This window comes from Fukomys damarensis, unplaced genomic scaffold, assembly GCF_012274545.1.
Source record: "Fukomys damarensis isolate Sample0158 unplaced genomic scaffold, DMR_v1.0_HiC HiC_scaffold_25, whole genome shotgun sequence".
NCBI lineage: Eukaryota > Metazoa > Chordata > Mammalia > Rodentia > Bathyergidae > Fukomys > Fukomys damarensis.
In genome coordinates, this window is record NW_022900937.1 from 19250847 (window position 1) to 19266529 (window position 15683).

Below are 15683 nucleotides of genomic sequence, written 5' to 3' on the forward strand. Positions count from 1 at the left end.
GGTTGCGAACCTGAGGAAAAGACCAAGCCGACTCCCGGCTCTCTGGGGAGGAGGCCGGGGAGGGGGGGTTTCCTTCGTCCTTCCACCCTGTGCTGTGCTGGGCACCTTCCTTTCGGGGGTATTGGGGGGAGACGTCCCCGATTGAAATGTCAACAGCGTGGGCCGTGATGATAAGACAAATATGGCTGGGTTAAGAGGTAGCATCTAGAGGAGCGTGATTCTCTCCGTGTGTGTGTGTGTGTGTGTGTGTGTGTGCAAAGTCCAGCCCGGCTTTGTCATTCTTGGGCCTTGTAGCTTTGGAGAAGTACTTTCTCCTCTTGAAATGGGGACCTACAGGCTGGGAGGAAGCTTGGATTGCGTTGGAATTTGGGGTCGGATCCCTGCTCCGGCGGCGCTGCACCCATCGCGTTAGAACGTGTGCAGTGCCGGGGTCGGTTCACCGGCCGGGCTCATTACAAGGTGGAAGATGCGGAGACAAGGATTAGGGTGGCGGAGGCAGCCAATCGTCCATTTTTGTAATATCTAGTTGCAAGAGCGTCCAGGAAGTCTGCAGTCACTGTCCTAAACGTGCAGGGAAGCGGCGCCTCGCAGGCCATCCTGGGAGGAGGTCACCTCTCCAAGCGGCAGCAATTGGCTGCCCCAAAGCAACTTCCCCTGAAGCAACCGTTGCTCCCCCAGGACCTTGAAGGACCAGTCCCGAGAGACTGATAGTCCTGAGATAGATCAACCAGATCCAGCTCACCTTCTCTGCCAGCTGTGCACCCCCAGCTGTGCACACCCCAACCCTTGCCTTTGTTCCCCTTTTCTATAAAAGCCAGAGCCTGTCTGTGGGCCCTTGGAAGGCAGATCCTGAACCTCTCTCTATCTGCGTGGCCAGGCTGGTTGAACTCTCCCGCCCTTTACCACTGGGCTCCTTAATTGGTGTTATGGGACGGGTGCCCGTTTCCATCCTACTTTCTTTCCTGCGCTTTTACTTGGGAGATTTTTATCCGGCTTCCCCCTCCCTGTTGGCTCAGAACGGGCTTGTCCTGCCTGGCTCTGGGAGTCTGAAGCTGTCTGCCTCCACTCCGGGCTCCAGCAGCCTGCAGGCCACACCCGAGTCCCCACACCAGCCCCACTGGCGCAGCCTTGCTGCCTAGCTCTTCTCACCTGATCTTTACTTCATTACAGGCAAAGCCAGTGCTGTCCCACTTTGCAGCAGAGCAAAGCCAAGTGCTGAGTGGAAGTCGTACACCCAGCCAATATCATTGCTCAGAAGGGGTCCCCGGCTTAATTCGGGTGAATTTGACCTGCAGATTGATCTCAGTATAAACCAGAAAAGGCTTGAACCTTTGGCCTCTGATCCCAATGTCTCCCCTGTGGGTTCCAGAAGGGGCACTGATGAGATGACTGTGGCTTTAGTTAGCTGCAGGGACTTCACCCTTGAGGAGGGAGCCCCTCAGACCCACTTAAGCACAAATCTGCCTTTGCCTGGCACCAGCAGCTACCCGTGATTGGTGGGCAGTGCCAGCTGGCAGGGCCAGGCTTTGTGGAGTGAACCAGACCACTGCCCCAGCCGCGTGAGCTCGCAGCCTCTCTTGCTCATCAGATGAGGACCCATCAAAAGCACCATCTCCATTCCCTCCCAAGGGTCATGGTGCCAATTCCTGGGCACTGAGGCGTTTGTATTTATTGGTGACTCTCTGGGGGCACAGGCTCTACACATAGACAGGATGATGCATGGTCTGAGCTGAGCTGCAGTTTCAGTGACCGACATCTAGGAACCTGTCTGCAGGGATCATCCAGCCCAGTGGCTTCCACTTTTCCCTTAGGTCGTCCTCCCTCCTGTTCAGTTCCACCCATCTCGGGTGCTTTTTAGTGCACGGCCTAAGACCCTCATAGCCGCACCTGTCATCCAGGTCCTTGCCACTTAGGATTCCAGCTGCTGCCACACCTGGCTTCTCAAGGCACAAGTCAGCCCTCCCTGGCCCTGGCTCCGTAGCTTTAGACTCAGAAGTGCCGCTGTGTTGGATGCTCCAGGGCCGAGCCTTTGGCCAAGCTGGGCTTCGGAAGTATGCTCAGAGCTGCATGAAAGCAGGCCCCACGAGCTCTTGCAGTGAGGCCAGGCAGCCGTGCTCTGTGGGGTGAGCTGTCGTATTTTTCTGTCCAGCCTCTGCCCTTGCTCCTAGCCTCTGCACCTGCTGCTCCCCAGGAACCTGGACTCCGCTGAGCTTGGGCAGAGGAGAGAACAGACACAGGGGCAGCTCTGGGTGAAGAGAGGCAGACGCCAGATGCAGCTCTTTGCTTTCGCAGGCGACTGCCCAGAGCCCCCAGGACTTCCTGGAAAGCCTTTGACCTGGGCCCTCGACACAGGGTGGGACCCGCCTGCTTTCCTAATCCAGCGAGCTGTCTAGCCGGTCCAATTTAAGTGATCTGTTTGTTGCAATAGTACCTGGACTGAACCCAGAACCTTTGCACTGAGCCACATCCCAGTCTGTATTTATTATTATTATTTTTTAAAATTTTGATACAGGGCCAGGGATTTAGCTCAGTGGCACCGCACCTGCCTGGCAAGCCCAAGGTCCTGAGTTGGATCCCTGGTACAAAAAAATTTTTTTTATACAGGGTCTCATGAAGTTTCCCAGGTAGGACTCAAATTGATCATCTTCCTGCCTCCACCTCTCTCAGTGCTGGAATTATAGGTGTGCACCACTACATCTGGCAATTTAAGAACTTCAAAAATCTTTTCTTTCCCCCAAACATTTTTCCACATGGACTGCTGCCAGAGCGTGTCAAAAGCCCTGTTAGACTGCTCTCTGCCAGCGAGACATAATGCGCATGCGTGTGTCCCTCACATTGCTTTGAGTAAGATTCTTGTGCCTGGTAGGGCACGCCTACCTAATCTCAGTATTGGGGAGGCCGAAGCAGGAGGATCACAAATTTGAGCCCAGCCTGAGCAACTTGGCAGACTCTGTCTCAAAGTAAAAGTAATAATTTTCGAAGGGGTTGAGGATATAATTCAGTGGTAGAGCATTTGGTTCAGTCCTCAGTGTAGTAACACCAAATAAATGAATGAATGAATAAATGTGGTTGTGACAGCTACAAACAGCTGGGGACAAGTGGTGACAAAAGGTGACCCTAGAGGATAAAGACACAGAATCTTAAGGATTCTAAGCAGAAGGGTGCATCAAGGCCTGGGAGACAGATGAAAACCACGGCGTGGACTGGGGGAGCCCAGAAAGTCATCTCCCAAGCCCTGTCGTCTGTCCCTGCTTCCTGCTTCCTGCTTCCCAGGAGAAATGGCCACAAATGGCCTCAGCTGGCGGCTTCCAAGTTTATCGCTTTCATCTCTGCTTGTTGTCTTATCGTAGTGAAGTGCCTGGGACAGGCTAAATTTATAAAGTAAAGAGGTTTTATTAGCTCAGAGTCTTGCAGCCCCTTTGGCTCAGGATCTAATGGTGTCTTAGAGGGGCACAGCTCAGATCAGGAGGCCACCAAACCGGAAGCCAGACAGCGACTCCAGGCTCAGTCGTGCTCTTACAATAATTTTTTTTCTTTTTATTGAGTTTATTGGTACAATCTAGGTATACAATACAGTTACATTCATTACTGGGATCTTGTACCTCCGCATGACAGGTCTTGGTTCTCATTTTTCCCCCTTGTCCCTGCCCTCCCTTCACCCCTCCTCCCCTCCCCATTTACAAACACTTTATTTCCATTTTTTCATCCTCTCATATTTTTTTCTTTTCCTTTATTCCCTTTCCCCTACTCTTCCCACTTTCCCTACACCTTCAGCCCTTTTCTTCCTATTTCACACTATTAATTATCCCATTAGGATCTTGTGTACTGTTATAGTTTTTCATACCAGAGAGACTATTCGGTATTTACACATTTGTGACTTATTTATTTCACTTAAGAGTATATGCTCTTACAATAATTCACTCCTGTGAGAGTGCAGGGCTCTCCGGAGAGCTGCCTGGATCCTTTCTTGAATCCCCACTTCCGCCCCTTGAGCCACCTGTTAAGGGCTCCATGCCATGTCCCACCACCACACAGCCTCAAAGTTCTGGGCTAAGTCATCCTCCCGCCTCAGCCTCTCCACTGTCATGGAAGGGCTCTGCCTGGCCCGGCCCTGAGTAGTTATTCACACTGTAGCAGGGGGTGTCCATGTGGGTTCTACAGTCTCCAGAAACCATTGCCAAGCCGTGGAGGACAGAGGGGGAGTTTTCCACAGCCTGGTGAGTAACGGGTAGTATCAGCTTTGAAAACTGTTTAAGAATTGTCAGGGGCCGGGGATTTAGCTCAGTGGTTCTGCTGCCTGCCTCACAAGCTCAGGGTCCTGAGTTCAAACCCCAGTACTCCTCCCACCCCCCAAAAATTGTTAGGCTGAGACAGGAGGATTGCAAGTTTGAGCCCAGCCTGGGCAACTGAGTGACTCAGTGAGACCCTGTCTCAAAATAAAAAAGGGTTGGGGCTGGTGTTCAATGTGTAGGCCCTGGGATCAATCCCATTACTGAGGAAAAAAAAAAAAAAATGCCCACCCTTAAGGCTGTGTGAGCAGAGCTTGGTATGTAGTAATCCGCTCAGAGTGACAGAAGCCCACAGCTGTTAGTGGTTAGAAAAATCTTGGCTCTTCCCAGAAGCCTCTGCAAAGATGGAGTCAAAGGTCAGCCATGCCCCCCAGGTTCCCCTTAGCAGTTGGCCCAGCTTGGAGGAGAGGAGCCTCAGATGCTGGGCCACCAGGCTAATTCAGGGCTATGGCTCCTCGAGAAGCTCCTGAGATCTCTGCATCTTGTTTTCTTGCCTGTGAAGTGGGGACATCACAGTAGCCTTCCCCGGGGACTTGGGAAGTGCAGGGAAGTTGATAGGAACCTGATGAGTCCCATTTGTTGTCCTGGGGACCGGAAATGTGGGACACTCTGGGGAGGCCCTGCCCCAACCTGGAGCCCTGCTAAGGCTCCATGCTCAGCACTGAGATGGGCCCTGGGGCCCCTCGACCCAATGCGGTGATATGCTCTGGAGCTCCTGTGTTACAGGGGTGACCCTGAATTTCTCTTGGGGCTTTGAGCCTCCTCCTGCAGCAGAAATGGATCAACCTGAAAATGAGTCTAAAATCAAATGTAAGTCAATTTTGCTGGTCTCAGGTTTTTCTTTTCCTCCCAATACTGGGGCTTGAATTTGGTGCCTTGCACTGAGCTACATCCCCAGCCTTTTTAAATTTTGAGGCAGGATCTTGCTAAATTGTTTAGGCTGGTCTCAAACTTAAACTGACCCTGCCTCAGCCTCCTGAGGAGCTGGGATTACAGGTGTTTGCCACTGTGCTTGGTCTCTAGTCTCAGATGTTACTAGAGATAAACATTACAGCTTCAAGTTACATCATTCTTTAAAAATGAGCTTTACTGAGGTATAATTGACACAATAAAATTCTTAAATTTTTAGTGTAACTCACTGAGTCTTGATAAATATGTATTCTCACAAATCACGATTACAGTCATGATACAGAATAATTCCATCACCTCAAAACTCCTTTGTGCCATTCTGCAGTTACCCCTGTTGCACCCCAGTTCCTGAGCTTTCTGTTGTTCTAGTTTTTCTCCTCTCTCCCTCTTTCTCTCTCAGTGGAACCCAGGGGTACTCTACCACCGAGCTACATCCCCAGCCCTTTTTATTTTTTAAATTCGGAGGCAGGACCTCACAAAGTTGCCTAGGCTGCCCTCGAAGTTGAGATCCTCCTGCCTCAGCCTTCCTAGTAGCTGAGAGCATAGGCATATGCCACCACACCCAGGTGGTTTTACCTTCTCTTAAATTTCAGATATGTGGACTTGGGCAACCTTTTCTGTCTGTTTTTTTACTTAGCGGCACTCATGGTGCATGTACCAAGAGACTGGCTGTTTCCATCACTGAACAGAACTCTGTTGTAGGACGGACCCCAGTTTGTTAATACCGTGTTCTGGTATATTTGCATTGCTTCCAGTCTGCGGCTATAATGACGAAGCTGCTGGAGAGGGATCATGCATAAGTCTGTGTGCGGACAGGTGTTTCATCTCTTGTGCAGAGGCCTTCATATGACGTTGTGGGTCATGCGGTTAGTGTATGTTTGACTTTATAAGAAACTGCAAACTATTTTGCAAAATAGCTGTACCATTTCAAGTGACCTGTAATCTTTTTGTTTGTTTGGTGTTTTGAGACAGGGTCTGGCCAGTTAGTTCAGGCTGGACTTGAACTCACTATGTAGCCCCAGGCTACCCTGAAACTTGCAGTGATCCTCCTGCCTCAGCTTCCTGATTGCTGAGATTACAGGTGTGCGCCACCACACCCAATTTATAATCTGTAATTTTAAAATTTTCAGATGCTCCGTCTTATAGAAGGAGTCAAGAGAGATGACTTCTGGGCCCCTGCCCCTGAGTAGCCGTAGCAGTGCTGTCCTGATATGAGTGGAGGTGAGTTTAGCTCCTGGCGCCCGGAAGCGCCTCGTCCCTGCCGTTCCACGGGAAGCTCAAAGCTGGCTGGTTCGCTCCATTCCCTCCCTCCTGCTCTCTTGCCCTTCCCTGGCCTTCCCACCTGGCCTCAGCTGGAGTGCCGAAAGCAGGATGAGGTCAAGGTCATCCATACATAATGCATGCGTGGTCTGAGAATCAAGTTCCACCTCGCAGGCTGGCTTCACATTAACTATTCATTTCGTGGCCCCAGGACCCAGGTGGAGCAATGGGCCAGCCATAATTCCTAAGGGACTCAGTGGCCCATGCTGGGTCCCTTTCCCTGCTGCACAGGGAGCCAGGCACAGCACTTAGGGACTTGCAGGCGGCAAACACCTGCACAGAACCAGAGTTTCTGGCTGCAGCCTCATGACCGCTGGGAGGTATCGCAGTTACCACCTGGCGGGCGATTACGTGGAAACCTAGAGCTGTGACCAGGCCTGTCCCGGCGGACCAGCAGCGCGCAGAAGGGCTTCCATGCCTTTCTTCAAAGCGCTTCCTTCCTCCAAGAACCAAGACTAACACAGGAAGCAAAGCCATGCAGCTGTCCACCCAGGGCCTTCCTGAAAGCAGTCGACAAACACTGAACATTGCCTAAAGCTGTGAGTCTGTCTGAGGACACTGGTCAAGTTTGTTCCTGGGTAAGCTTTTGACACAAGGACAAAAAAACAAAAACAAAAACAAAAAAACCTCATATAAGCAAAGTTATTATGAATAGAAACCCTTATAATAATTTGTTAGTAAAATTATACTGACGTAAATTACATAAAGGGACCAGTTCTACTGCAGATTTCTTTTTGTTTTTTTTGAGACAGGGTCTTGCTACGTAGTTCAGGCTGGCCTCAAACTTGCAGGGATCCTCCCGCCTCAGCCTCCTGAGTGCTGGGATTGGGATTACTAATGTATACCACTATGCCTGGCTGGAACTTTTTCCTGTGACACAATAAACTTTAGTTCATCTTTAATATAATTTAAACCTAATACACTAACTGGTAAACAGTGAACATTTATTTAGAGATGCTTTTATATGTGTTTAGAGAACTATTAGGAAGAAACTTCTGATAGTTTTGGCCTCTTTATGAACGATCCTACTGCCAGGCATGGAGGTGCACATCTGGAATCCAACACTTAGGCGGCTGAGACAGGACATATTTCATGTGCCGATGACCACCTTCGTGCTTCTTAGCTTCAACTTCACTTTTCAATACCTGTTCTGCCACAGCCGGCAAATTAACCATGTGCATGATTTAAATCTTTTCAGTAGGGGACCTGGAAAGTTAAAGGGGCTTCTCCTGATGGCTCAAGTGCTGTGCCTCCGGTGACAGAGTAACATAGGAAAGGGGCGTGGTGGCGCACGCCTGCAATCCCAGCACTCGGGAGGCTGAGGCAGGAGGATCACCAGGAGTTCTCCAGGATTACTAGGAATCTGGACTACATAGTGAGACCTTGTCTAAACAACAAACAAACAAACAAAGATGGGCAAGGGGCAAACAGGTGGATGCACTATTCCTTAAGTTGCATGGCGAATTTCCAAGGGGTCATTTTTATGTTGCATTTATTCCTTTGGTGTATCAAATGCTACTGAGCAAACATTTTCAAGGGACCTGTAGTTTCTTTCTTTCACCACTATGTGGCAGGCTGGGACATTCTGCAAAATAAACCCGAGCTGGGACCAGCTGGTAAAGGGAAAATGTACCACTGTGCTGGTAGTGTTCTAGTTCCTCATACAGATGTGTGTGAAACAGGGCTGCAGGTTCTTAAACTGAAATCTGAGGAGCCAGGTGTGGCAGCACACGCCTGTAAATGCAGCACTCAGGAGGCTGAGGCAGGAGGATTGCTATGAGTTTGAGGCTCCATAGTGAGTTCAAGACCAGCCTGACCTCAGGAATACAAGGCTGCAGTGTGGATCTTGCAGCTTGCTGTGTGGCTGCACTTATTCTTTCACTTGGTTCTGTGACTATGGACTTCTAACGTCTATATCTAGCTACCTATTTATCTACCTAGCTAGCTAGCTATATTTTGCAAACTCAGAAGTGCATCTATCTGCTTGAATATTGATTCTTTTTTTTTTTTTTTCCTTTTTTGGTCCTGGGGATCGAACTCAGGTCCTTGTGCTTGTGAAGCAGGCAGTAGGACCACCGAGCTAATTCCCTGGTCCTTGAATATTGATTCTTATTTCTCAGAATTGTGTGTTTACTGTTAATACCATGAAGAAAAAAGTAAATTAATACCATGGAGCATAAAGGTGATTTATTGGCCTCCCTCCAACCCAGGGATACATCTAACTGTCCCTATTCTTGACTTAGAGCTAGAGCTGTGTTTTTAGAACTACTGCTTCCTGAACACTCAGATGATACCATAGTGTGTGAAGGACTACTTAAAATTTAGTAACAATTAAAATTGCAACAAAGCAGCAAATAGCCCATGTGCTGAAATTTTGGTGCCAAATAGCTTGCTCATGTGATATGACTGTGATTATTTGTCTGGGTTTTTTTTGTTGGTTTTTTTTTTTTGGTACTGGAGATTGAACTCGGGTCCTTGTGCTTGCAAGGCAGGTGACGGAACCACTGAGCTAAATCCCTGGCCCATGACTGTGATTATTGACAAATAGGAGATATATTTCTGTCTTAGTGGCCAGGGTTAGGCCACCAGGTGGTAGCATAAACAGTACCCCAGCCACCCATTTCTGCTTTCTGTCTCTATACCTCCTCTTTCCCGTACCACAGCCACAAGGCCCCTCAGTGCTCAAAATGCAATGAGCTTTTTCTCTTGCAGTGCTGGGACTTGAATCCAGGACCTCACGCAGGCTAAGTGAGTGCTGGGCTACTGAGCCACATCCCCAGCCCTGAGATGTGAAGTAAATGTAAAATACACACTAGATGAGGAACTTTGGTGCAGGGAAGGAAAGGCAAATGTCTCCATAATTTTTAATATTGATTACAAGTTGACGTGCTATTTTAGATATGTTGGGTTTTGAGTGCTATTTTATGAAAATTAATTTCACCCATTTCTCTTAACTTTTTAAAAAAGGCAGCTTTTGGGCTATTCAAAGCTCATGCTGCGTTTCTGCCTGACAGGGCTGCTCTTGCCCGCTGGATCGTGGGCGTGGCCACCGCTGTCACACAGGCCCCATGTTCACAAGGTCCTGCCCTTAGTTTAGTGTTCTGCTGCCGTTGCCTCGAAATCCTTACTGTCATCTTCAAATCTGAGTTTTACAAGTGAATGACAGGGCTTCAATACTTGTCTCTCGGCTGTCGGCCCTGCCGTCCCATATCCGGCCCTGCCCTGCGATGGCGGCCACAGGCAGGGAAATGATTCACTGTTCTGAGAATCAATAATCAACGAAGCACAAGGAAAGAATACAGCATGAGCTGCCTTTGACACGTGAACTGCATCTCAGCCCGGCCAGGCCGTCGAGGGGAGCAGGTCTCTAAGGTGGAGAGAAGGGGAGAGGAAATCTCTAAATTCAAACAGATTTAGGGTACATAGCAACCAAATGCCGTATTTAGATCACGATTTAAACGGAAACACAAGCCGGGCATGGTGGCACACGCCTGTAATCCCAGCACTCGGGAGGCTGAGGCAGGAGGATCGCTGTGAGTTGGAGACCAGCCTGGGCTACATAGTGAGTTCCAGTTCAGTCTCAACTACATAGTGAGACCCTGTCTCAAAAAACAAAACAAATAAACAGAAACACAGGTGTGATCATTTTTGAGAAGTTGGAAATTTGAACCCTGCTTGGATAAATTACGGTCAGTTTTAAAAACTAGAATGATGGCCTTTTGGTATTTTGGGAGGCATTTTGCTTAGACATAAGGATGGTATTTTGGTTTTACATCTTTGAAAATTGTGTGCTGAGTTAATGCTTGACGAAACGATGCAGCTCTTGGTATTTGCTTCAAAACAACATGGTGGTGGCTTGGGGATTCGGCGCAGTGGTTCCACTGCCTGCTTCACAAGCACAAAGTCCCGAGTTCAATCCCTGGTACTGGAAAACCGTCATGGTGGGAATAGGGGTGCGGCTCATGAACGGCAGCGAGCAGTGGCTGCTGGATCTGGGGGGCGACTTCTCCCTACTTCTCTCTCCTTTTTTAATGTTTGAAGAAGTGAAAACATTCATTTAAAAAGCAGGAGTGAATAAGAGGAAAATAATTGGCAACAATGAATATGAACAATGCCTTTTAGGAAATTGGGTATAAAAAAGAAAAACAAAAGTCAACGGCTAGCAGGGTCCAAAAGAGAAATATCTTTAAATGATTATTATATTGTTATAAGTTGTTCAGATACTGTATACAGAAGGAAAAGTGTACAGCACGGTGTCTCATCACTAAGCACATCTCCCACCTGGGGAGAAAAGGCACCTTGTTTATGGATTGGCTGGTTTTGTGGTACTGGGGCTGGAACCCAGAGAGTGCTTGTTTTATGTTATCTTATATTTTATTTTTGCAGTACTGGGAATTGAACCCAGGGCCTTAGCACTGCACTATATCCCAAACTTTTTTAAAGGGTTACTTTTATTTTTGCATTTGTGGCATCCATAATGGTCACATTCATCATAGGGAATTTGCATCTGTACATAATATATCTTATTCTTCTCCCCCGTTCCCTTCCCCCCAATCTTTCTTCTCCTCTCTCTCTTTACAAAACTTTCTCTTGTTTCCTTTCTGTTCTTTTAAAAATCCCTATTCCATCCCTTCTCTTCCCCCCTCCTCCCAGCTCTTTTTAAAATTATTTTTTACTTTGACACAGGGTCTCACTAAATGGCCCAGGCTGGCCTTGAACTTGGGACCCTTCTGCCTCAGCCTCCTGAGTAGCCGGGATTACACATGTGCACAACCACGCCTCGCTTATTAGTTTTTTTGACAAACATGTTCGTTCATATATGTACAGAGTGATCAAAATAAATGGTGACTATTTACATTTGAAATATTAATGAGAGAGATGGCCATTTATCCCCCTCAAAATATAGTACTGCCAGCCGGGGGTTTAGCTCAGCGGTTCGGTGGGCTGCCTTGCAAGCAGAAGGACCCGAGTTCAATCCCCGGTACTGCGGCTTGCTCCAGATACAGTCACTCCATCTTGCTTTCTCTTCCTGAAGCAGCCGTGGAAGGCTTTCTTGTCTTTGTGAGGTCTGATTAAAAATATGGTGAGCACCGCTGCCAAGTGCCATCCAGTGGAAAGACAGGCCGTACCAATGTGACGCTGAGTCCTCACACACCTTCTCCACCAGACATGGTGCTGCGAGACTTCTGGGTCCTGACCAAGTCAAAGTGGCCGTGAAAGGGAAGCGTTTTGAATGGATTCAGGACCTCGAGGCAGTCATAACAGCAACTAAAGACTGTCACGGAGAAGGACTTCAGAACTGCTGCAGAAAAGGCAAGGATGAGAAGTATGTTCCGGTGAGGGAGGATTTCAAGGGGGATTTAATCCCCACGTTTTTTACTTTTACTGTCATAGATTTAAAATTTTTAAAGCCTTCACTGTATTTCTTTTTCATTCACTGTACTTTTCATTCACACTTCATCTCATAGAGTATAGCACATAAATATTAAGTATACTAAATTGGATATATTTTTCTCATTCTTTTATCATTAGAGCCTATTAATTTTATAAATTGTTGGGTTTCAATGCATACAATGCATCCACCTTCCATTACCCTTCCTTATGTCCCTTCATTCCTTTCCTGCTATCAAATAATAATTTCCTCTCTAATTTCATGTCACCTTTTTTTTTTAAAAGTTTTTTGAGACAGGGTCTCACTATGTAGTTCAGGCGGGCCTCAAACTCCTGGTGATCTTCCTGCCTCAGCCTCCCAAGTGCTGGGATGACAGGTGTGCACCACTACGCCCGGCCATAGCATCTTTTTAAAATTCCACATATTAGGGAGTAAACTGGGTGGATCTCACAAATGGTTATCGCCACGTCACCAGCCACCTCAGTTAGGACTAGAACCTTCCCAGGTGTAGAAACTTCCTCCAGCCTGCTCCCTGCACGAGGTGACTTCCTTCCAACTGTCCTCACCGGTGCCTCGTCTCACCTTCTGTTAACCCCCCGGGAAATGGAATCACACAGTAGTTGCTTATTTGCATCTGCCTTTTTCGGCTCAACAACATCTGGATGTCCATCTCTGTCGCTGTGTGGGAAGAGCCAGTTCAGGTTGATGTCTGAATATAAAGACAGCTTATTCTAGGCAGCAGATAAGAGTGTGGACGTTGCAGGTTTTCGCTCACACAAGCACCCGTTTCTGTGTGGGGTCCACATGGGAATAGAATGGCCGGATAACAGAGTGTGTATCCGTTCCTGGTTTTCCAAAGTGGCCGGGTGGAGGTCTGTTCCCCCCAGCAGTTTCTGAAAGTGGCTGCTGTCTCTCCACAACCCACAGGCAGAGTTCAGTGCTGGAAAGCTCAGCCCTCTTGCGGTGGACATGGGCACCTTGGCGTCGCTGTAACACGTGCCTCCTCCTGACCAAGGACACTGAGCTCTTTAGGACGCTCATGGCACACGTGAGTCTGCACCTCCGAAAGCTCTCGTGGCTGTCTTTATGTCCCACCCGGATGGTCATTTCCTTAGCGATTTGTAGTCCTTTGTGTATTTTAGATCTGGGTCTTGTTGCATGGCCGTTGGGTAGCCTTTGTCTTGCTTTTCTTTATGGCTTTTTGAAAATAGACATTTCAGATGTAAATAGGACCTAGGATGTTTAAAAAATTCAATCTGTGTGTCCTGTTAAAAGTCTTTTTTCTTTGTTTCAAGGTCGTGAAAATATTCTTGGCTGTCCTCTTATAGAAGCTTTATACTTTTACATTTCATGTGTAGGTCAAAGCTCTATGTGAAGTTTATTGTTGTATCAAAGGAAGTATGAAGATAATTCATTTCATCCTCTAGGGCTGGCCAGTTGGTCCAGCAGCATTTATTGAAAAGACCATCCTTTCCCCACTGCATTTCAACAGGACTTTTTGTTTTTGAGACAGGGTCTCGCCATGCGTCCAGGCTGGCCTTGAACTCCCTATGTAGCCAGGCTGGTCTTGAACTTGCAGCAGTTCTCTTGCCCCAGCTCCCCAAATGCTGTTATTCCAGGAATGTACCACCATGTCTGGCTCAACAGGACTTTTGTCATCAGTCCACTGCCCATGTGTGTGGTCTGTGCCTGAACTTGTTGGTCTCTCCCACTGGCCTGTGGGTCTATGCTTGTAGAAATTCAGGCTGCTTCAGTCACTATAGCTTGCTTGCTTGCTTTCTTTCTTTTTCTTCAGGTACTGGGGATCGAATTAAGGACCCTGTGCTTGCCAGGCAGGCAATGCACCACTGAGCTAAATCCCCAGCACATAGCTTTCTAATACCTTTCGACATACGTCCATGCATAACCTGTGGACCGTGTGCTTCTTCCTTCTCAGGATTGCCTTTGCTGTTCTTGGTCCTTTGTATTTCTATAGAAATTTTACTGAAGCATTGCCATTTCTACAGAGAGGGAGAAATTGGGATATTGAGTCAGGTTGCACTGAAGTTAGGCGGTAGGGGAGAGCTGACATCTTGACGCTGTGGGGTCTACCAAGGTGCACATGTGGGCTCGGGTGCGGCTCGGTGGTAGAGGGCTTGCCCAACACGTGCGAGGTCCTGGGGTCCATCCCCAGCACAACACACACACGGGAGCCAAACCATAAATGTGGTACATCCTTCCATGTACTTAGGTCTTCTAAATTTTATACCAAAATTCAGATGCAAGAGCTTGCTGTGTAGGAGTCTTGATCTTTATGCTTTCGATATTGTCCAGTTTCATCTCTATTTTTTGTTGCAAGTACGGAGAGGAACACAGTCCACCCTTCTCCCCACCAGACGTTGTTCTGTCTCCCGACAGCACACCTAGGACACACCCCACCCACTTACTTTAAGAGTAAGCGCTCGAAGAAGTACTCAGACCTTCCTCCATCAACAGGTTCTCTGGTGTTCTGAAGCACTGGCAGTGTACAAGCTCCGGATTCTGTGAACTTGAATGAGAACAATATGTTCTTCCCCAGCCCGCTGCCTTTTCTCTCTCACTCTCTCCCTCTTCTCCCTTTTCCTTTCCCCTCCCTTTTTCACCCCTCCTTGAAGAAGCCAGGGCCTGCACACTGAGTTACATCCTCAGCACCTTATTTTTTATTTTGAGACAGGGTCTCCCTGGGTCACTAAATTGCCAAGGCTGGGCTCAAACTTGTAATCCTCAAGCCTCCCAGAGTGCTGGGATTATAGGCGTGCACCACTGTGCCTGGCTGATATTTATTTTCATAAACCTCTAAGTGAAAATCTGTTTCTTTTTGTCATAAATGTAAGCAGTAAACCACAGAGACTTGGTCACTACAGATGACTACAGATATTTTCAGCCTACATTAGGGTTGCCGTGAATGTAGTTAAGATGGAGCCCGTCTGTGACAGTGGTCCCCTGAGGTTAAAATAGGGCTGGGGAGCTCCGATTATCCTTGACAAGGCTCTGATTGCACTTAGTATGTCTTGTGTGTTTGTGGTGACACTGATGTAAAAAAACCCATTGCTCTAAGGGCTGTGTGAAACAGCACATAATCCTGGGTAATCAGTAGCAGCGCTACTGGTTTCCCTAGTCACCTGGCTACACTTTTGCCATTATTGGAGTGTGTATTCCTGCTCATCCGGAGAGCTCACTCTGAAGTAGTAGTGTGTTGTGTTCTGTAGAAAGAAGCCTCACATGCCCTGTGTGTATTCGCACAATGACAAAATGACAAAATGCACAATGACGCATTTCTGAGAGCAACACCCGACACAGGACTGTGTCTCAAAATACCACTTAGGAATCATGGCCAGTGGGGACTGTGAAGGCGCCGAGCTTTCGCCCTTGCCATTTCCCGAGTAACAACGGAAGGACGTGAAACCCTAGGCAAGGATGAAAGTCGGGCAGTGAGGACACTGGCGAGTGCGTGTGTACGTGTGTGTGAATGTACGTGTGTGCGTGTGTGTGTGTGAGCGCGCGCACGCGCTGCTTCTCCCAGCCCGCATCCCAAGGATCCCGGAGATCAGGTGCATCAGACGGAAGGAGGAGCAAGGCTGCGCTTTTAGCAGGTAGCAAAGGGGCCTAAGTGACGAGTCCAGACCCTGCTCGCCGTCAGGCAGTGAAGAGCTCCGCTGTCTGCTACACTCAGCAGGATGGTGCGGGTGCTGGGGCCGCAGGACCTCCGGTGCCCGAGTCCGACGTGTACCGGACCTTCCTATTCGCGCGTTTAC